At 47.7% G+C, this 20,855-nt stretch overlaps 1 protein-coding gene across 5 annotated transcripts in view; it reads right to left on the bottom strand.

The window, feature by feature from the left end:
• The window catches only part of ZNF217 (zinc finger protein 217), a 42,928-nt gene extending 23,728 nt beyond the window's left edge, over nucleotides 1–19,200 (bottom strand). Inside the window, exons 1-2 of one of the 5 annotated variants that reach the window (XM_047770834.1) lie at nucleotides 19,098–19,200; nucleotides 5,516–5,598 (exon numbers count right to left, since the gene is read on the bottom strand). The gene's annotated coding sequence lies outside the window, so the exon portion shown is untranslated. Of the gene's footprint in view, nucleotides 1–1,648; nucleotides 1,874–1,995; nucleotides 2,196–5,515; nucleotides 5,613–19,097 lie in introns of those variants that run through there. The other 4 variants (XM_047770835.1, XM_047770832.1, XM_047770836.1 and 1 more) reach the window with 4 other exon arrangements.
• Nucleotides 19,201–20,855: the final 1,655 nt, after the last annotated feature.

Raw genomic sequence — 20,855 nt, 5'->3', positions numbered from 1 at the left:
GGTCAGTAACACAGGATCCCAGACGGGCCAAAGAACCACCGTACCCGCCATACCTTTAATACACGTTAAGGAATGTTCAAGCTCAACGCTCCAAGCCCTATAGGCTGATCCAGAAAGATAAACTGAGGCTCAAGGAATTTCAAAGGGGAACAACACTCCAAGGCCTTAAAAACTCTGAAGGGACTCTCCTTTTCTTGGGAGAAACAACAAGAGAAAAAAGAAAGTTTTCACTGCTCCAAGTGTGAACAGGCTACTTGGGGTCCCAGAAGTGGCCACTGGTGGCCCTTTCCTGCTCTCCTGACTACGCCTTGCGGGAAAACTACCCCCCCCCGCCCACCCCACCCCCACCCCCACCCACCCGCCGAGGAATACGGCTTCCCGTCCTCGGTGGCCCTACCCCGAATCCTAAAATAAAGGCTCCCACTCGGGACCTGAACGTCCGTCCCGACCCCCTGGACGCAGGTAACGGCCGGTGCACCCCGCAGGCCAGGTCTGACCCCCTCGGGGCAGGACCGCCCCGGCCGCCACAAATCCAGCCTCCTGGAGCCCCCAGTAGCGCCCACCCCTCCTCCCATTCTGTGCGGCTCGCATTTTGAGGCCAAATCTAGAGTGAAGAGGGCTCTACATCTGAAACTGAGCGGTTTCGCCACTCAGCGCCTCCTGGCAGAAACTTCCCTTTTAAAAAAAAAAGAAAGAAAGAAACACTTTTAGGCTAACATTTCAATCCCTTCTGCCCCTTAGAGTTCCTAGCTCTGCTTCCAGCTGGCTTTGTGTCTCCCACTAGAATTGAGTGATTAAAGATAATTCTTAAAGCGTTTAAGGGCTATTTTTTTTTTAAGTTTTCTCTTAAAAAAAATCTTTAAAAAAAAAAAAAAAAACCTTATCACACACACACCCAGGAAACGCAGCCCGGTGCACCGCCTGCTCAGGGATGGGCAGAGGATCAGGACTCCCGGGGACGGATTTAGGGGAACCTGGGGGGCTGGCTGGGGTGCGCGTCGGGGTCCGCGGCGAGGCCAAGCCCCCTCCCTCGGCCCCTATAGACGCGCCCTCCGCCCGGCCCGTGCGGACGGTCCCGGCCATTGTTTGCGGGGGACGCCTGTTAGGACGCATTGTTTTGGCTGTTTCCAACTTGCCCGGGCCCCTCCCGGGCCATCGCAGGGGTCCCCGCGCCGGCCCGCTCCCTTCCGCCCGCCCCCCACGGCCGAGAGGGCAAACGCGGAGACCTGCCGGCGGAGCCACCCAACTTTTCAGGAACAGCCCCCCACCCAGCCACCCACGCAGCCCCCGGGCCCCCTCCGGCGGGCCCCTCTCTCCCGACCTAGGGAAGGGGGGGTACTCCCCCGCCCCCAAGCCATCTTGACTGGTTCCATGAGTGAGTGTGATGGTCAAACACAGTACACACCGGGGGCTCGCCCGACACCTTCTCTCCGGTGGAAATGCTCAGAAGCCGGATGGGGAGGGGGCGCCCGAGAGGAGCCGAATACAGAGTGGGGATGGGGGGGCGGGCGGGGCGGGCAGACAATCTGGGGAGGGGGGCGAGATAACGAGCACCGGAGACTCGAGGGCGGGCTCGGGGGACGCCGGAGGGGCGAGGGCGAGGCGCCCCCCAAGGCCCCGCGCGGGCGGGGGGGCGCGCCCCCTTTACCTGCGGCTCCGGCTCCTCGGCCATTTCCTCGCTCGGCGGCGGCCGGGACTGAACTGACACCACACGAGCGAGCCGAGGTTTGAATGAGGAGGGAGCAGGCGAGGAGGGGAGGGGGCGGGGAAGGCAGGAGGGAGGGGAGGCGACGGGGAGTTTCTCTCGGCCTTTTGTGCGGACACCTCCCGGATTCCGCGCCCGCACCGGCCCCCAAAAGAGGCAGGGGGCCACAGGGCGAGGGGCGAGGCTATCCCTCAGGGCGCCTCAGCGCCTCACTCCTTGAAGACCCCCCCAAAAGCAGCGCCCCCACCCCCACACCACCCCCGCCCGGAAGATTTGGGGGCCGGGCTCACCTCGGGCGCGGGGCTAAGGTGAGCGGGGCGGGGGGTGCTCACGGGGGGCAAAGGCGCGGGCGCCCCCTACTCGTCCGCGCGGGGACAGTGCAGGCGCGGGGGGTCCCTAGAGCCGCCGGGGCGCGGCGCGTCCGGCGCAGGGGGACTGTTGGGTCAGAAAGTGCTCAGGGAGCAGCTGTTGCGCCCTCCCTCGGCCCGGCAGCTCGGAGACGCCCCGCCTCCTGCCTTCACCGGCCGCCCCGCCCTCGGGCCCGCCCCTCACCCACGTGATCTGCGCAGGCGCGCCCCTGCCCCGCCCACCGCCGAGGACTCCGCCTCCGGAACGCGGGCGAGCCGAGGAGCGCGCGCACTCCCTGTTCTCGCCCTGCGACTCCCGCGCACGCGCGCGCCTTTCACCGCCCCTACACCCCCGCCTCCCGCCATCCGGCTTAACGTGGCCGGCGCGCGCCCGGCAGTTCCAGTGACAGGTATGCGGGGAGGGGGCCCACGAAGGCAGTGCGCAGGCGCAGTTCCAGGCCTCTGCCTCTCCGCTTCCCCCTCCCTTGCAAGGTGTGCCCGGGCGAGGGGAGGGGCTGGTTGCCCGAACTCCTGGGTCATCCGGTATTACTAATAGGCGAAAAGCGTTTACACTTATTTGGGTAGGTGAGGAGACAGCTGTGCACAAACAATATTTTTTCGGATTTTCTTCAAGCATGAGAAAGGTCGATGAATAAAGATTATTAAAATATTTTTAAATTAGTATCTCCATTAAGGCATCCTTTAACTGTTGCTGGTTTTCTGAAAGGGCAAGGGCTTGCGCTGCTGTAAAAACTTGAGATTTCTAAACTTGGCCTAGGTTCCAAGAATCCACTTGGCTTTGATAGAAATCCACGTGGATGAAACCAGGCTTTAAACTGGGGACAAAAACAACAACAACAAAAACTAGCTTTCCCCCTCCTCACGTAAAGCGTTTCTCAACCATTTTTTTTATTTGCTCACGAAAAAAGAGAAAGTTATGATTCCGAAGGCCAGTGATATTACCCCATTTAAATAAGCCCCTACGAGGAACCACAGAAGTAACAATCACATCCACCAAATTCTCTGTCCCAAAATACAAACACAAAAGGGAGCTATGCGAGTCACCACAAACAAAATAGCGAAGTGTTTTGGATTTTTTTTCTTTTTTCTTTTTTTTTTTGTATTGGCCTTCAGTGTATCCAAAAGGGGAAAACTTAAAATATATCAAGATAGGCACTTAAAGCATATATTTTAATAAGTCGGGACCAAAAAAAGCCCTACATAAATGCTCTGCTGGTGAGCAATGCAATCCTTAATAAATAAGAAATGGAGTTTAGGGGACAGTTTCTTAGTAAAGGGGAAGAATTTGCCAAGTGTGATGTTTTTGCTGTCATTTTATGTATAACTCCTAACCCCACATATGGTCTGGTTAGTCTTTGTTAAAAAGGAAGCACACCAACTACTTCTCACAATTAATTAGCAGGGCCAGAAGTAGACTCTTAGGCCAGAACTCTTTTTTTTTTTTTTTTCACTCAAGTATACTAATATTGATCGCTTCTAGTACCAGAGTTCTTTTCTCAGGGAAGATGAACATCTTTCTTTAATATATTTTTTAAAGCCTTATCAATAGTCACAGCCCAAAAACAGTCCAAAGACACACTCTTCCTCAACAAGAAACTTCATTTAACTTATCGAAACAAATGACTTCTGGCATTGCTGTAAAACAAAGAAACTATGAACAAGTGAAACCAAATTGAGTCTTCACTTAGTGCAGCCTCACTCTACATGTTAATGGATAACCTTTGAACTCTGAAACCTTGAATGCTGTAAACACAATAGCACCGATAGTTAAAAACCCTAGTGTCAAAAATAGAGCAAAAAGAACAGTCCAAACTTTTCAGTAGAAATAGGGAAACAATCAAATGTTTTGACAAATAATCGTTTAACTAAGAACAATGAGGCTTCTGGTTCTCAGACCTTGTTGCTACTGAATTATTTTCTGAGCAAAAAAGGGGGGGGTGCTTTTCCCTATGCCTTCACAGAGCTACCACTTTGTGAGCATAATAGCATCCTATGGTTTGTTAGTAACTGTTTCTCTCTTCTCTGCCACCCGCCCCCCCCCCCCCCGCGCGCCCAGCAAAAACAAAAAAACAAAAACAAAACAAAAAAACACATTATGTTGTAGCTTTTAAAATTGAAAGATAATTGCATGAATTGATCTATCTGCTAAGAGTTTTATAGGCGATCCTTACGTTTGAGCAAAGAATTACAAAGAACCTTATTCCTGGAGACGTGCCAACAAAACTGGGAAGTCGTTGCAAAATTCTGCCAGTGGCCGAGTCCTGGGTTGCAAACACAAACTGTGTTTTTAAATGGACGTAGAGTGATCTGAATGCGCGGTTCGGGCGTCTGTGAGACACATTCGCCTCTTAGAAGGTGGAGACTCACACTTAAGATTTATTTGGAAAGTATGTCTAGTTAAAACAACTAAGAATGGAAACTCCAAAAGCAACAGGAGGACACTAGGAGCATTTGGTTTCGTAGTAAAGCTAAGAACTCGTTAGTATGAAATGAAAATCGAACGTTGATCTCCATATACTTAGCTCCGCCCTCGCGTAATCCTGTTTTGCCATCGCCCCCCCGCCCCACGTCCCCCCTCCCCCCGCCCCCATCTAGGCTATCTCTAGAGTCAGGTGCTGCTGAGACGCAGGCAACACAAACAATGGAACTAGAAATGTCCCTTCAAATGGGAGCTGATGCTCTGCACACTTTATCCGGGGAGAGGACGAAAGACCCCACTTCATCTCTTTGTAATGCAGCAAACATCAGCTACACCTCATATTTCACAATTATCCAAACAGACCGGCCCTCCTTAAGATATGTTACCCAGTGTATGCTTATAAAATCGCGCCATTGGCTCTGATTTAATCCTAGTGATAGGAGACCTCTGCCTTTAGCTAACTTCTAATTTTCTCCCCAGCTCCTGCCTGCCACTGCAGTCTCAGATCTAATAACAAAACCAAAAAAAAAAAAAAAACCTTCTAATTTGCTATATTTAACATTCACTGGAATCATCTTTTGAGACAGCCTTAATTAGAAGAAAATGCCAGTATGATCTTCTTATTTCTCAAGTATTTATCTTACTGTGGAACTATTCGATTTGGAAACTGTATGTAAATCCCTGGAGCTGAAATGGAGCCAACACAGACCTAAAAGAATTCAGTGTTCAGAGCAGGAAAACCTGAAAAACTGCAGTGAGGAGTTAGCAGGAAAAGAAAATGAAAAAGTTGGGCAAACCTGCCAGCTTTGCAAACTACAAAGGACATTTGAGAAGGAAACCGGGGCAGCTCTTTTCATGGGACTGAATGCCCTGAATGAGGTAGGGAACAGCAACGACTCCAGGGAACACCAAACTTCTCTCTTTTCTAGCAAGTTTCCTGACCCCACTCAAGTCATGTCACAAATTTAAACACCCTATAAAACATCATAGTAATACATGATAAAAATAAAGAGCAGAAATTACCTTTCAGAAGTGGAGGCAGGGTCTGAAGCCTGGAGACACTTCTCTCTCCCTGAGTTGGCTGGTCCACCTGACTCGGAACAATACTGGAAGAGATGTGATTGCTGGTTTTTATAAGCAAACCAAAAAAGGGAGGGGCCAAGAATAAGGCTCAATATAAATAGAGGTTTGGATGAAGGCTCACTTGACTGTATCTGTCCCATTGGCAAGTTTGGTGAGTGCCCTCCCTGCCCCCCCTTTACCAGCACAACTTATTGGCATCTTCCTCCAATATCCTGGATGGGTTTTCCAAGGTTGCCTCCCGTCAAAATGTAAGTGTAAAGGTTTTTTTTTTTTTTTAAATGACTTGGGTCTCAAATAAAACAAACTAGGCAATATCATGAACAAGAAACACTCACAGATATAGAGAACCAACTCGTGGTTACCAGGGGGGGGGAGGGGGTGGAGCTAAGATGGTGGGGGATTAAGAGGCACAAACTGGTGTGCGTATAAAAGAAATGAGCCACAAGGATGTATTATACAGCACAGGGGCTATAGCCAATATTTTATAATCACTGTAAATGGACCTTTAAAAATTATGAATCATAATAATGTACACCTGAAACTTATATAATGTGCATCAACTATATCTCAATTAAATATATATATATAAATAAGTCCTAGGGATGAAATATGCAATGTGGTTACTGTAATTAACACTTCCGTATGTCATATATGAAAGTTAAGAGGAAAGATATCCTGAGTTCTCATCCCAAGGGAAAAAAAGAATTTTTTTTTTTCATTTCGTAAGTATGTGAGATGATGAATGTTCACTCAGCTTAGCCGGGTAATCATTTCATGATGTGTAATCAAATCACCGTGCTGAACACTGAACCTCATACCGTGCCTGTGCCAGGTGCATTGATTATATCACAAGAAAACTGGAAAAAAAAATAAATAAATCCCACGGGGCACTTAAACGCTTGGAGCACTTCTTTAAAGCCTCTGTGCTCAGCCAATATTGCAACGGGGGAGGTGGGGGAGGGGCGGCAGAGGATGGCAACGAACACCTATTGAAATCCAGGTTTCACCATCATCTCAGTAAATGGAACTACCTTCCGCCCACCTGCTTAAGCCAGAACCTGGAAGTCAAACTATGATATTCTGATATTTCATCTCCACTCCCCCCCCCACCACACACATCCTTAATCCATCAGCAGCCCTATAATTTCTATCCTAATGTATCTCAAATGTGCCCGCTCACCTTCTTCTCTAACGAGGCTACTTCAGGGCACCACGTTTGCTCCCTCTCTTCTCCAAACACAGAGTAGGCCAGGTGTCTCCAAGCTTCTTCCTCTCTAGGTTTCCCTTAATATGTTCTCCACCCATAGCCCAAGAGATCTTTTATGGTATAAATCAGATCGTGTCACCGCCCTGCTTAATGGCTTCCTATTGCCTCAGGAAAAAGGAACAAACTTCAGAGCTGGCCTGCCAACCCAGTCGATCTGGCCCCTGCCTAACTCTCCAGCCTCAAGTCTTGGCAAGCCCGTCCCTTGGGTTTGAAGCTTCAGCCATGGGGCCTTCTCTCTGACCCAGAGGCGTCAGCCCCGTGCTTGCCTTGCCTCCTTCTCACTCCCCGCTCTTGTAGGAAAACAGCTTCTGCTAGTCCTGAAAGGTTTAAACTCCCAGGCTCTCTGGGTGGGGCCCTCTGAAAAGGTGCTGGAAGGTCTCCCCTCCAATGAGCCAATACTGGGCTCAAATATTCCTGCTCCAGCCCCTTGCCCGCTGCATTAATCCTACAGCACTATTTAACCTCTATGGGCTTCAAGTCTCGAGTCATCACCTGATGTGAAAAAAGTAAATCTTTTTAATTTTTTTTTGTCTTTTTAATTTTTTAAACTGAAGTATAGTTGATTCATAACATGATGTGTTTCAGGTGTACATAGAGTGATTCAAAGTTTTTATAGATGATACTCCATTTAAAATTATCATAGGGGACTTCCTGTTGTGGTGCAGGGGAAACAAATTCGACTAGTATCCATGAGGATGCGGGTTCAATCCCTCGCCTCACTCCATGGGTTGGGGATAGGGCCTTGCCGTGAGCTGTGGTGTGGGTTGAAGACATATCTCGGATTCCCCACGGCTGTGGCTGTGGTGTAGGCCAGCAGCTATAGCTCCGATTTGACCCCTAGCCTGGGAACATCCATATGCAGCAGGTACAGCCATAAAAAGCAAAACAAAAATAAAATAAAAAATAATTTTAAAAAGTCATTATAAGAAGTTTCCAAAAAAACTTGTTGAGATTAAAGGAAAAAAAAAACCTTGTGGAGATATTTAAAAAAAAAGTTTCCTCGTGGCGCAGCGTGTAAGGATCCATCATCAATCCCTGGCCTGGAACTTCCACATGCTGGGGGCCACAGCCCACCCCCTCAAAAACAAAAAAAAAAAAAAAAGAAAGAAAAGAAAAAAAGAAAGTGGATCCTGAAAATTCTCATCACAAGGAAAAAAAATCTGTAACTATATGAGGTGATATATGCTCTCAAAACTGATCCATGATCGACTCAATATATTTCAAAAAATATATATTATATATCAAACTACCTTGCACACTTACACTTATACAATATATAGTTACTCCTCTTTCAATAAAACTGGAAGAAATATATATTGTTGATATAAATAATATTTCTATTTATCTAAGACTCAGGAGAATTGAGACACACCGCGTAAAGCTCCTAAGGCCAGAGCGTTGCAGGGCCTGGCATTTTCTAGGGGCAGGAGCAAGACCCTACAGTCAGCAAAGGTCTCTCCCCATTGGAGCTTATCTTCTAGAGGGGACAGCTTCCTCCAGGAAGCTGGGCAGCAAGGCTTCCTAGGACGGGCAGCAGAAGGTAAGAAGGCTCAGAGCAGGAGACACCCTGGCCTGGCAAAAGCACTGCAGGGAGGCCAGTGCATGGAGTACAGACAGAGGAGCAGGGAAATAAGGCAGGACCTTGTAAAGACACAGGTGAGGGCTAGTTTTTGATTCTAGTAGTAGCTTTAGGCTCTCGGCGATGGTTGATGCAATGCTCGTGTTATTGGTCACAACTGCAGCACCGATTCCCTTCCTCTTCCTTGAAATCCTTTACCCTCCGCTTGGGACATGGCATTCTCCTGACTTCCCCCCAGTCCTCACTGGCCACCCCTTCCCCATCCCCTCTGTGGGTTCTTGTCCCCCGACCTCCAGACTCCAAAGACCCCCAGGGCCCAGGGCTGGAGCCTGGTCTTTCCCCTAGTCATTCCCTAAGTGTTTCATCCAGTCTAAGGGCTCCAAACGCCATCCCCGAGGCTCCTAAATGAATCTGTTTCCCACCCAGTCCTTCCCCCTCAACTCCCCAAACATTATTTCCAGCTGTCTACTCCATCTGCATTGAGATGCCCAAAAAGTATTTCTAGATTTCAATCACAGACCTTCTCCCACAATCCCCCACCGCCGATGGATATTTGAAGATACGGAATTGCAGGCTCTCCAGGAAAAGAATGTAGATGGAGAAGAAACGGAGGTAGAGAGATGGGTCTGCCCCAAACGCGGGTCACAAACCCCGCCCAGGTGCCCCTGCCCCCAGCTCAAACCCATGCAGTTATGCTTATCATGCATTATAGTAGTTATTCCTGCCTGGCCTCCTCCCACTGGAGTCTCAACTCCAAACAAGAAAACTGCACTGCGTCTGCTGTAGCTCCAAGCCAAATGATGTCTGCCTGTTGCAGCGATCAATAAATGCATTCCACACACGAGTATGGAAATGATATTAATGCACAGAACTCAGCCAGTGAGATCCGGCCAAAAGGGATGTTCGGTCACTGGGGGTGTCTTGGTTCAGTTTGCTCATCTGTAGAATGGGCATCTAACGTCTATGACTGGGTCGCCTCATGTCATACCACAGGAAAGCTCTGTGTTGTATGACAGCAAAGGGTAGCTTTTACAATGACTCTTGTGACTACTGAGTATTGACCGAAGGGAGCTCCGCTTTTTTTTTCTTTTTTTTTTTTTTTTTGGTCTTTTTGCCATTTCTAGGGCCGCTCCCTCGGCATATGGAGGTTCCCAGGCTAGGGGTCTAATCGGAGCTATAGCCACCGGCCCATGCCAGAGCCACAGCAACGTGGGATCTGAGCTGCATCTGCAACCTACACCACAGCTCACAACGACGCCGGATCCTTAACCCACTGAGCAAGGCCAGGGGTCGAACCCGCAACCGCATGGTTCCTAGTCGGATTCGTTAACCACTGCGCCACGACGGGAACTCCGGGAGCTCCGCTTTTGTGAGGACTCATTTTTGAATACACTTGAAACTCTAAACTCAGCTCTCCAGAGTTTCCGCTGTGGCACAATAGAATCATTGTCTCTACAGCGCCAGGACGCAGGTTCAATCCCAGGCCCAGTGTGCTAAAGAATCCTGCGTTGCCCCAGCTGCGGTGACCTGAGCAGCGGGGCGGCCAAAAAAGAAAAACAAAGAAAGCAAGAAAAAAAAGACTCAGCTCCCCTGATGACATGTATATCAGACCTGAAACCCAAGGGTTTCCATACTTCGCCAGAAAAACATTCAAACCCTTTGACCTCACTTTTCTCTTTTTCTGCATCTCTCCCTTTTGGATAAGTGGTGTTGTGAGCAGTTTGTATAGTTGGTTGGTTAGGAATTTTCTTTTTTTTGGTCTGAGGCAGACTGCTCACTCCATCAAGAGCAGGGACCTGTCCCCAGTCACACCCATTGTCTCCTGCGTCTCTGCCTTGATAGGCTGGGTGGACTAGGGCACTACTTCAAAAAACTCCTAAACCAGAAGCAAGGCTGGCATGCCGAGGGGCTTAGCTGATAAGCACTAACGTGTGTGCTTTTCACTTTGTGACTCACTTACCCCACCTAAAGAGCCTGCAGAATAGAGCCTCTATTTTTCCATTTTTATAGATGACGATCCTGGGCACAAAGGGTTAAGTGGCTGGTGATAAGGAGCAGAGCTGGGCATGGAAATCCACACCTGTATCTGGGCTTTTGTCCTCATCCACGGAGGCCCCTGCCTCCCCTCCCTCCCTCCCTCCCTCCCTCCCTCGCTGTCTTTCATCACAAGGGCCTCCTGACACTGGCCAAGCCTCACCCCACCACCTCATGGTGTATCCCCTGGACCCTGAAATGTGCCTGGACATAACAGATGCTCATTAAACTCGGGATGCACCATGCGCTAAGTAAGCACTTGCCATCTATTCTCTCATTACCTCCTAGTAACTTCATAAAGTGGCTCTCCTTGGGTCTTGCCTGAAATGCAGGTGTCAGATATGCATTCTGAGTTCCCCGTGTGGTTCAGTGGGTTAAAAATCTGGCTGCAGCAGCTCAGGTTGCTGCAAGAGGTGTGGTTCAATCCCCTGTCCTGTGCAGTGGTTGAAAGGATCCAGGGTTGCCTGTGCAACAGCAGTGCAGGTCACAACTGCTGCTCAGATTCAGTCCCTGGCCTGGAAAATTCCCTATGCCACAGATTTGGCCATTAAAAAAAAAATGCATTCAATCAATAGAATTCGTACCTACTATGGGCCTGCATTTTCCCATATGCCGGGGATACAGCTGGAAGGAAGGTGACCTCTGTGCTTGCAGAGCTAGCTTTCCAGCAGCCATGCAGACAACCATATCTCTGTCACTTTGAGCTCTTCAAAATCAGCATTGATCTTTTGAGAAGTCAAACCCAATCACATCAGAACCCAGCCCCAAACCCCCAGTGTCTCTTGGAATAAAAGCAAAACTCAGGAGTTCCCATAGAAGCTCAGCAGAAGCGAATCTGACTAGGAACCATGAGGTTGTGGGTTTGTTCCCTGGCCTCGCTCAGTGGGTTAAGGATCCTGTGCCGTGGGCTGTGGTGTATGTCACAGACTCAGCTTGGGGCTCAGATCCTGCGTTGCTGTGGCTGGGGTGTAGGCCGGCAGCTGTAGCTCCGATGCGACCCCTGGCCTGGGAACTTCCATATGCCGCCGGTGTGGCCCTAAAGAGCAAGAGAAAAAAAGCAAAATCTCTAGCAGGATCTGGTGGGCCCTGTGCAGACTGTGGGATCCATCCCAAGAGCCCTGGAATGCCGCTGGACACAAAAACAGAAGTAAAACTGAAAGAACCACCAAACTTCAAGTAAGCCTTTCTTCCTCGAGAGATTATCTCCTGAAAGATCTCATCCTGGTTAAACAAAGAGGCCACGGCAAATGTGAAGAGGTCACAACCCTCTTACTTCCAGCCTGCGTTTCCCTCTCCTGTGCCAAGGTCGCCGAATCAGAGCCGTCACTGAGGGCTACACCTGGCCCTGGGCTAGCTATCCGCTGATCCGTCTTCACCCCTGAAGTTATCACTGCCTTTCCTTTTCAGAGAGGGAACAGGCTCAGGAGAGTCCAGGAGGCCACACAGCTACGTCTGCTTCCCTATCTTCCAGACCAAGACCCACGGGCCCTGTGAACCCAATGTCAAACCCCAGCTGTCACCCACCTCAGTGTCCTCCCTTCTCAAAATCAACACCAATGCACATGTGACACCGTTTCCTGCGTGTTCAGCAGTCCGCCGTGTGGGGCTCTGGGGCAAGGCTGAAACATCCTCACCCAAGACGCCGCCTCTCCCCTCCCCCCACTCTGGAACAGCAGTATTTCACCCAGTGGCCCAGGGGCCGGGCCCCTCTCACCTCAGTCCCTGCCTGGGTTCCCGCTGTACCTGTGTACGCAGCCTGTCTTCCCCAACCGTCTGCAAATCTCCTTTGAAAGTAGGGAAGAAAGGTCACGCAAGGTATGTTCCGACGGCAATTAGCAGAATGCTTTTCACGCTGAGCTGGGAGGGAATGTATGTTTGTAAGATGAAAATATCCTGTGCCAGGTCCCTCTGCCTTCCTCTGCAGCGCCCCTCAGAGCTCATCATTCGCAAATCTACAGATCCTCTCCTCTAGGCATCGCTCAACTGCACCCTTTTCCTTTTTATTTTCACAGCCCTTGTTTCTTGTTTCATTTCTTTTTTTTTTTTTTGCCATATTTGGCTGCCCCCGCAGCATGTGGAGTTCACTGGCCAGGGATCAGATCCGAGCAGAAGCCTTGACCTAAGCTGAAGCTGCAGCAACCCCGGATCCTTAACCCACGGTTTGAGCCAGGGATCGAACCCGAGTCTCAGTGCTCCCAAGATGGCTGTCAATCCCGCTGCGCCACAGCGGGAGCTCCTCTTGTTTCATTCTCATCTGCGTAGTAATCTCCTAACCGGTCCTCCAGTACCTGTCCCCTTCCTGACCCAGAATGCTTTTTCCGGAATCCCACAAATAACTATCCTGCTACTGTCCTGTGCAAAAATCTACAGTTCTACCCAAATAAGCCAAAGTACCCCATCTCTCTTAGGATGCAAATCTACACATGGCCCCAGCCAAGCTTCCAGCCAGATTCATTTCAGGAATATTTGGGAGCACTCCTTTGTCCCAGGCCCTTGGCTAGGTAGTAATTAAAGAGTGAGGTGCAAAACAAATGGGATTCCTACCCTTGTGGAGCTTATATTTCAATAGCCGAAATAGACATTAAACAAATGAAAACATAAATAAATAGAAAAGCATGTAAGTATAGCATCTGCCCTAGAGAAATAATCCCTCAGATGCATAAAGAAGCCCACACAAGGATGTTCATTGCAGCATCGTTTGTTACAGTGAAAACTTGGAAACGACGTATATGTTCACCAAAAGGCAAATGGCCACTATCGAGTGGTATATCCAAATTTAAAAATACAGACGGCAATTGGAAAGAATGAAGTGGGATGGCTAGATCACCAAGACCTTGTGGAACAAAAAAAGCTGCAAAAAGCTATGCCATTTTTGTTTAAAAACACACACAATAATATATTTTCTTTTCTTTTCTTTTTGTCTTTTTGCCTTTTCTAGGGCCACTCCCGCGGCATATGGAGATTCCCAGGCTAGGGGCCAAATAGGAGCTGCAGCTGCTGGCCTGCGCCACAGCCACAGCAACGCAGGATCCGAGCCACGTCTGCAACCTACACCACAGCTCAGGCAATGCCAGATCCTTAACCCACTTTGCAAGGCCAGGGATCGAACATGCAACCTCATGGTTTCTAGTCGGATTTGTTAACCACTGCGCCACGACGGGAACTCCAATAATATATTTTCTAAAGGAAATGCTTGTCTTAAGTTCCCTCATGGCAAAGCAGGTTAAGGATCCAGCATTGCTGTAGTTCACAACTGCAGCACGAGTTCGATCCATGGCCCAGGAACTTCCACATGCTACAGGTGTGACCAAAACAAATAACTAAAGGGAATACATGTATATGTGTATAATGTGTAAATTATATATAAATCTATTTCACACATATACATATATTTGCATTACACATACATGTGTACACGTGTGTACAGTGTACATGTTTAATGTGTACGCACGTGTACACACACATCATAAAAAATATATGCGATCATCTCTCTCAATATATGCAAATACCGAATCATCATACCAGACAACTTCAAATATAATGTTAGATGTCAATGACATCTCAAAAATAAATAAGAAAGAAATACACACATATACAAACACACGAATAAAAGTTGGTTAATTCTCAGATGTGGGCAAGCTAAGTATTTTAATCTCTTTACATGTAAAGCAGACTTATATGCCTTCTAACAAAAAATTCCAAACTGTGTTAAATCCCTTGGACATAAAAAATAAGGAAGATGTTTAGAATCTCCATCACCTGCTTTTTGTGTGTGTGTGTGTGTCTTTTCTAGGGCCACTCCCGTGGCATGTGGAGGTTCCCAGGCTAGGGGTCCAATTGGAGCTGTAGCTGCCAGCCACAGCCACAGCCACAGGAGATCTGCGCCACATCTGCGACCCACACCACAGCTCACAGCAACACTGGATCCTTAACCCACCGAGCCAGGCCAGGGATCGAACCCGCAACCTCATGGTTCCTACTCGGATTCGTTAACCACTGAGCCACGGGAACTCCTCTATCACCTGCTTTTTGATAAGCATTTGATAAGCGCTTCTCTGCTTACCCACCTCCTTGGTCTGCACTGGCTGCCCGTCCCACCTTCACTTTCAACCTCTCCAAACCCACGTGCCACCTATGTGCAAAAGCCAATCCATCGCCATCCTACCCGTTCCTGTTCCAAAAGCCACCCCCCTTCTCTTTGTTCAGTCACTCTGTTTGTCCAGCCCCTCCTTTGTGACATGTGCTGCATTATGCTTAGCCCTCTGAATAAACTGCAGGCCCCTAGAGGGGAAGGCCAGTTTCCCTCATGTCACAGTTGCGGGCACACAGGAAGGGTCTTGATGTTTGGCTGTTCTAAATAAGTATGCTCCCTGGATTCTTTCATCCACTCCTTCCTCTACTCTCTTACTCAACAAAGATTTACTAAGCACCTACTATGTACCAAACACTATTCCAGGTGCTGGGATGCAGCAGCAAAGCAAACCAATCAAAATGTCTTTCCTCTTGGAGTTAACATTGAATCGTGTATTAAGTAAGTGCTTTGGAGAAAAATAAAGGCGTGGCAGAGGGGCCAGGAAATGGAGGGGGTAGGTGGGGGTTAAAGAGGCTAATCCTTCGTAAGTAGAGACTCCTGAGTAAAGATCTGAACAGGGTGACAGTGGGAGCCATGCTGAGTTCTGGGGAAACAGCGTTACAGGCTAAAAGACTGACCTGCAAGGACCTTGAAGGGTGTGCCCAGTGGTTGAGGGAACAGCCATGAAGCCAGCATGGCGTGGTGGTTGGTGCTAGGGCTTGGTGCAGAGTAAGAGGAGACAAGAAGAGACAATCAGAAAATTAGAATGGAGGAGGTGCATATTAATTGCCTGGGGCCTTTGGGGCTTTGTAAAGAGGATTTTATCTGAATGAGCCCCAGGGCCACTGAATGGTTTGAGCAAAGGAATAATGACCTGGCTCAGGTATTAAGAGGCTTATTAAACAGATGATCAAATTAAGAACACTTCTAAAATAGTAATGCAGAGAGTCTTCTTTGCTGAAATCACTCGGCTGTTTAAGTGGCTTCGTAAGTTCAGGTTATTTTTATAACAACAACAACGAGGATAATAGAAGCGATAAAAAGAAGGAGAAACAAACAATTTGTTGAGCCTCTGCTATGCGCCAGGGTCCTAACTCCCCATCTAAAGGGTCCAGTCATGCTTAGCTCTCCAGATAACTTCTTTTTATTTGTATACACACATATACATTTAAACTTCTATATAAATTATATTTAAGTCCACGTGGCAGATGAAGAAACTGTGGCCATCAGAGGTCATCTTGCCTTCTGACTTACTAACTTCTCTATCTTCCTTGAGGTTCCACAACAAGCATAAAGTGAAATTCTAGCCCCGTCTAATTCCAAAGCACATGCTGACTCATGCCATCCTGTCTTGGTCCTGAGTCAATGACCTTGGCTTCAGGAGAACAGAGAATAATAATTAGTAATCATGGACGACGTATGATAGGCCAAGCACATTGCAAGCACCGTTTCTGGGACCCAGGCCGTCAGTGCTACCTTCCCCCAGATCAGAAACCAGGAATTCTGAGGGGTGAGCGAGGGAGTGGTTAAAGGGCTGAGCTCTTGAAACTGACTTCCTGGGTTCAAACCAAGACTCTGGGCTACCCAGCTGGGTAGACGTTGTCGCCACCTCAGTTGAGGCTCTCTCTGCCTCTGTTGTCCGCATTCTACAGATGGAGGTAAGAGTACTCCCTGACAAGGGTATTTAAGAGGAATCAGGAAGAGCTGCTTTGGAGGAACCTGGATGGAACCCAAAGATGATCGTACCAAGGGAGCCAGAGAAGGACAAATACATGATATCACTTCCACGTGGAATCCAATCAAAAATGATACAAAGGGACTTACGGATAAAACAACTCACGAGGGGAAACCTAGGGGGAGGGATATCCTGGGAGGATGGGATTAACACACACACACACACACACACGGCTATATACAAAACAGATCATGAAGGACCTTCGGGGCATAGCAGCAGGGAAATCCACATATTCTGTAATAACCTACGTGGGAAAAAAGAATGGCTATATGTATACCTGATTCACTTTGCTGTACACCTGAAACTAATACAATATTCTAAGTCAGCGATACTCCAATAAAACATTTTTGAAAAAAGAAAAGAAAAAAAAAAAAAAAAAGCCCTCGCTTATAAAATGCTTTGGGGAGAATGTGGCACCCAGGAAGCCCTTACTTAAGACATGCTATTATGAAGAGTTCTCTTGTGGTGCAGCGGGTTAAGGACCCAGCATTGTCACTGCAGCAGCTTGGGTTCTGCTGTGGCCCGGGTCGGTCTCTGGCCCAGGGAACTTCACGGACTCTGTGTCAGATTCTTAACCCGCAGACATACAACCGGGTATTCCTGGCCCGGGAACTTCCACATGCCTCGGGAGGGCCAAAAAAAAAAAAAAAAAAACTCAAGCTATTGTACCAGTCATGGCCCAGAGTCACAGAAGCTCCTCACTGCAGGACTCCGCCAGGGCACTTCTTCATAGGTTGGAGAAAAGAAGCGAGTGTGTTTAGAACAGGCCCCGGAGTTCCCGTTGTGGCGCAGTGGTTAACGAATCCGACTAGGAACCATGAGGTTGCGGGTTCGGTCCCTGCCCTTGCTCAGTGGGTTGACGATCTGGCGTTGCCGTGAGCTGTGGTGTAGGTTGCTGTGGCTCTGGCATAGGCTGGTGGCTACAGCTCCGATTGGACCCCTAGCCTGGGAACCTCCACATGCCACGGGAGCAGCCCAAGAAACAGCAGAAAGACAAAAAAAATAAAAATAAAATATTAAAAAAAAAAAGGCTCCATTTGAAGACAAATGGATACGGACCCAGATTCGTCCTTTCTAGAACTGAATCGCTCTCAGTTATCCGCCGCTAGACCGCCCAACATAGATTAAGCAAGTGGAGGAATTCTTTGAGAAAAAGATACCTCAATCTGGGTGATCCTCCCAGAAGGTCGGAGACACACCACCTTTCAATGTTCCTTGGGCATCTTCTCCAAAGTGAAGGTCAGGGGAGGCCTGAGGGACCCCTGGAGGCAGAGGTCAGAGGTGGGTGGCAGCAGGAAAGGATGTGGGATAAATCAGCTCCAAGTCTCCTGACTTTAGGTGTGCGCTCTCAAGCCACACCCTCCGAGAGGAAACTGGGATTTGGGGAAAATGCTGGAGAGGAGATTAAGGTCAGAGCCACGCCCTTGACAGGCTGAGAGTGACCAAAAATCTCCCAGTCTAGACCTAAGATCAGACAGCTGGGAGTTCCCTTCATGGCTCAGAGGTTAAGGAACATGAAGATGCGAGTTCCGAGTCCCTGTGGCCTCGCTCAGTGGGTTAAGGATCCGGTGTTGCCATGAGCTGTGGTGTAGGTCGCAGATGAGGCTCAGATCTGGTGTTGCCCTGGCTGTGGCTCCGACTGGACCCCTAGCCTGGGAATTTAAATATGGCCCTAAGAAGCAAAAAAAAAAAAAAAAAAAAAAAAGTCTGGAGTCAAGTTAATCCCAAACCATCACTTCACTTTCGGCTCCCAACAGTAACCCAGCAAGTTTTCCCAGAAACCGGAACTGAATAGAAGAGTCTCCAGCGCCTTGCTGGATCCAAGTTCTGACTCCACTGCTCAGCTGCCGGTAGACCCCAGCGCTATGATTTAGCCACTCCGCCTCCCCTGTAAAATGGGACGAATAATGTCCTTTCTGCGTGGGGTGCAGTGAAGGGTTAAACGAGCTCATGGAGATGAGACCTTAGGAATCGTAAAACTGACTTGGTAAACGGCAGCCAAAAAGACATTAGCCATTCTTCACTGTCCTAAAACAGCCCTTCAGCTTAACCAATCCCCTTGGCTTCTTTGACAAACTTTTTTTCAAACGTGGTTAGCACATTTTGTTGACATATTTTCACAAATACCAAGCCTGCGTGTCCTCTTAAAAACATTTTAAGAGATTATGTTTTGTTCCCACTTGCTTTGAGGAACAGCTTCAGCGTCGCTAAGTGGGATGAAAACAGTATAAAAGCCAGTGAGGATAATAGGACCATTTTTCCTGAACTTTTTCAGAAAGAAAAACAAAAGAAAAAGCAAAGAATTAAAGATTCAAATGCTGGGCTTTTAAAGATCATCTTGTGAAGTATTTTCTTATCAAGTTCCTTCCTTTTTTTTTTTCCTCCCCCCTAAACAAGAAAGTAATAAGATAGTTTTTCTTTCTCCCTGCTTCAAGGGGGAAAAAAAATCTGTCACATAAATTTCTCCAAACTAATACAAGTGAATTCTCTATAATGATTGGTAAGTGATGTGCTGTGTCCTTTAAAGCAAAGAAGGCTATGAACAGAAATAAACAGTTTCCGAAGCAGTTTTATTTGAAGTCAAGGAGTAAGAACGACGTGTCCCCAAGGACACAAAGTCGAATTTGGACTCCAAGCTAAAATGGCTCTGCCTTAATCCTCTGTTACCCGGTACGATGCGTTTACAGGAAACGCCTGCCACCAGAAGTTTTCTGCTAGTTTTCAGCCCACTTTCAACTGTATTTTTACATCATCAATTTAGCCATATGGAAGCAAATAAAACACTCTACTTTTAAAAAAAAAAAAAATCGTTAAGGACAAGAAGAAATTGCTGACCTGTTGGTTTCTACCTTCTCCAGGATGGGTAGAAGGCTCCCCTCCCCCTCCACGACTGGGCTTCCCGCTGGGTGGAAACTATCTCATTACCACATTTTCAACAAGCAGACCGGTTTCCTCGTTTAATCAAAGTTGGTTTGTGGTTGTTTGGCAGTCTGCGCATGCCAGGTTTTTTCTGGCTATAGAAAACGGGTATTTATTTATTTTGAGATGGCTATGACCAGATGACACAGAAGCCAGCCTTAGCCAATGATTTATAAGAGCTCTGAAAAGCATTGCCTTTAAACATTTTAATAGAGGCTCTCTCATCCTTTGTAAGTGCAAGTGTAAATTGGTACAGTCCTTCTGTAAACAACTCAGTGAGACAAGCCAAGGACCTTACACATGTTCATACACTTGGGTGCAGCAATGACGCTCCCGAAATCAATCCTAAGGAAAGAGCCCTAATCCAGGAAAAGGTGTTAAGAACAAAGACATTCGTGGCAACAAGATTTACTATAAAGGGAAGAAAAATACACACACGCCCGCTCTCTCGGTTGACGTCTGTGTGGAGACACACAGAGGAATAGCCAGTCATGCAACTTTTCCCCACCTTTGCACGTGGCCATTTTGCAAGTAGAAAGTTTTAGAAAATAATGCCTTTGGAAAAGAGCTATGAGAGCAAGTGGAAAATGATCAAGAAGCAAAATCATAGTTTTAATAAGCTATGTCTTTTTCTTAGTAAAGCAAAAAGAGTACAGAGCAAAAAGCACACATAAAGCTGTTGTTTCTTTAATGATTTTTATTTTTTTCCATTATAGCTGGTTTACAGTGTTCTGTCACATAAAGCTGTTAAAATTGGTTTTCTTATCAGGGAGATTTTATTTTATTTTATTTTATTATTCATTTATTTATTTTTGCTTTTTAGGGCCACGCCCGAGGCATATGGAGGTTCCCAGGCTAGGGGTCCAAACAGAGCCATAGCTGCTGGCCTACACCACAGCCACAGCAACGCCAGATCCAAGCCGCATCTTTGACCTACACCACAGGTCAAGGCGATGCCGGATCCTTAACCGACTGAGCAAGGCCCCCGGGATAGAACCAGCAACCTCGTGGTTCCTAGTCAGATTCGCTTTCCCTGCACCAGGACGGGAGCTCCGTATCAGGGAAATTTTAGTATGGACTGTGCATTATGTGGTACCAAGCACTTATTGTTAATTCATTCGATGTGATAAGGGCATTAGGAATCACTAGGAAAAAAAAATGAACATTTTTTTAGAGACATATTGAAGAGGAGGAGAATGGGAATTTATAACACTTGAGCAAATTTTAAAAAGGGGAAAATTCAAGCAAATGTGGTTCACATCTTGAAACTGCAGAACTGGGTATTGAGTATGGGGGGGTTCATTTTACTGTTTTCTCTACTTTTACATTCATTTCAAAATTTTTTTCTTTTTTTTTGTTTTGTCTTTTGTCTTTTTTGTTGTTGTTGTTGTTGTTGCTATTTCTTGGGCCGCTCCCGCGGCATATGGAGGTTCCCAGGCTAGGGGTTGAATTGGAGCTGTAACCACCGGCCTACGCCAGGGCCACAGCAACGCAGGATCCGAGCCGCGTCTGCAACCTACACCACAGCTCACGGCAGCGCCGGATCGTAAACCCACTGAGCAAGGCCAGGGATCGAACCCGCAACCTCATGGTTCCTGGTCAGATTCGTTAACCACTGCGCCACGACAGGAACTCCTCATTTCAAATTTTTTATTTAAAATTTTTATTTTTATT

The sequence above is a fragment of the Phacochoerus africanus genome, chromosome 3 (genome assembly GCF_016906955.1).
Source record: "Phacochoerus africanus isolate WHEZ1 chromosome 3, ROS_Pafr_v1, whole genome shotgun sequence".
NCBI lineage: Eukaryota > Metazoa > Chordata > Mammalia > Artiodactyla > Suidae > Phacochoerus > Phacochoerus africanus.
The sequence above is the reverse complement of the archived record's forward strand: the minus strand, read 5'-3'. Positions and strand labels throughout refer to the sequence as shown.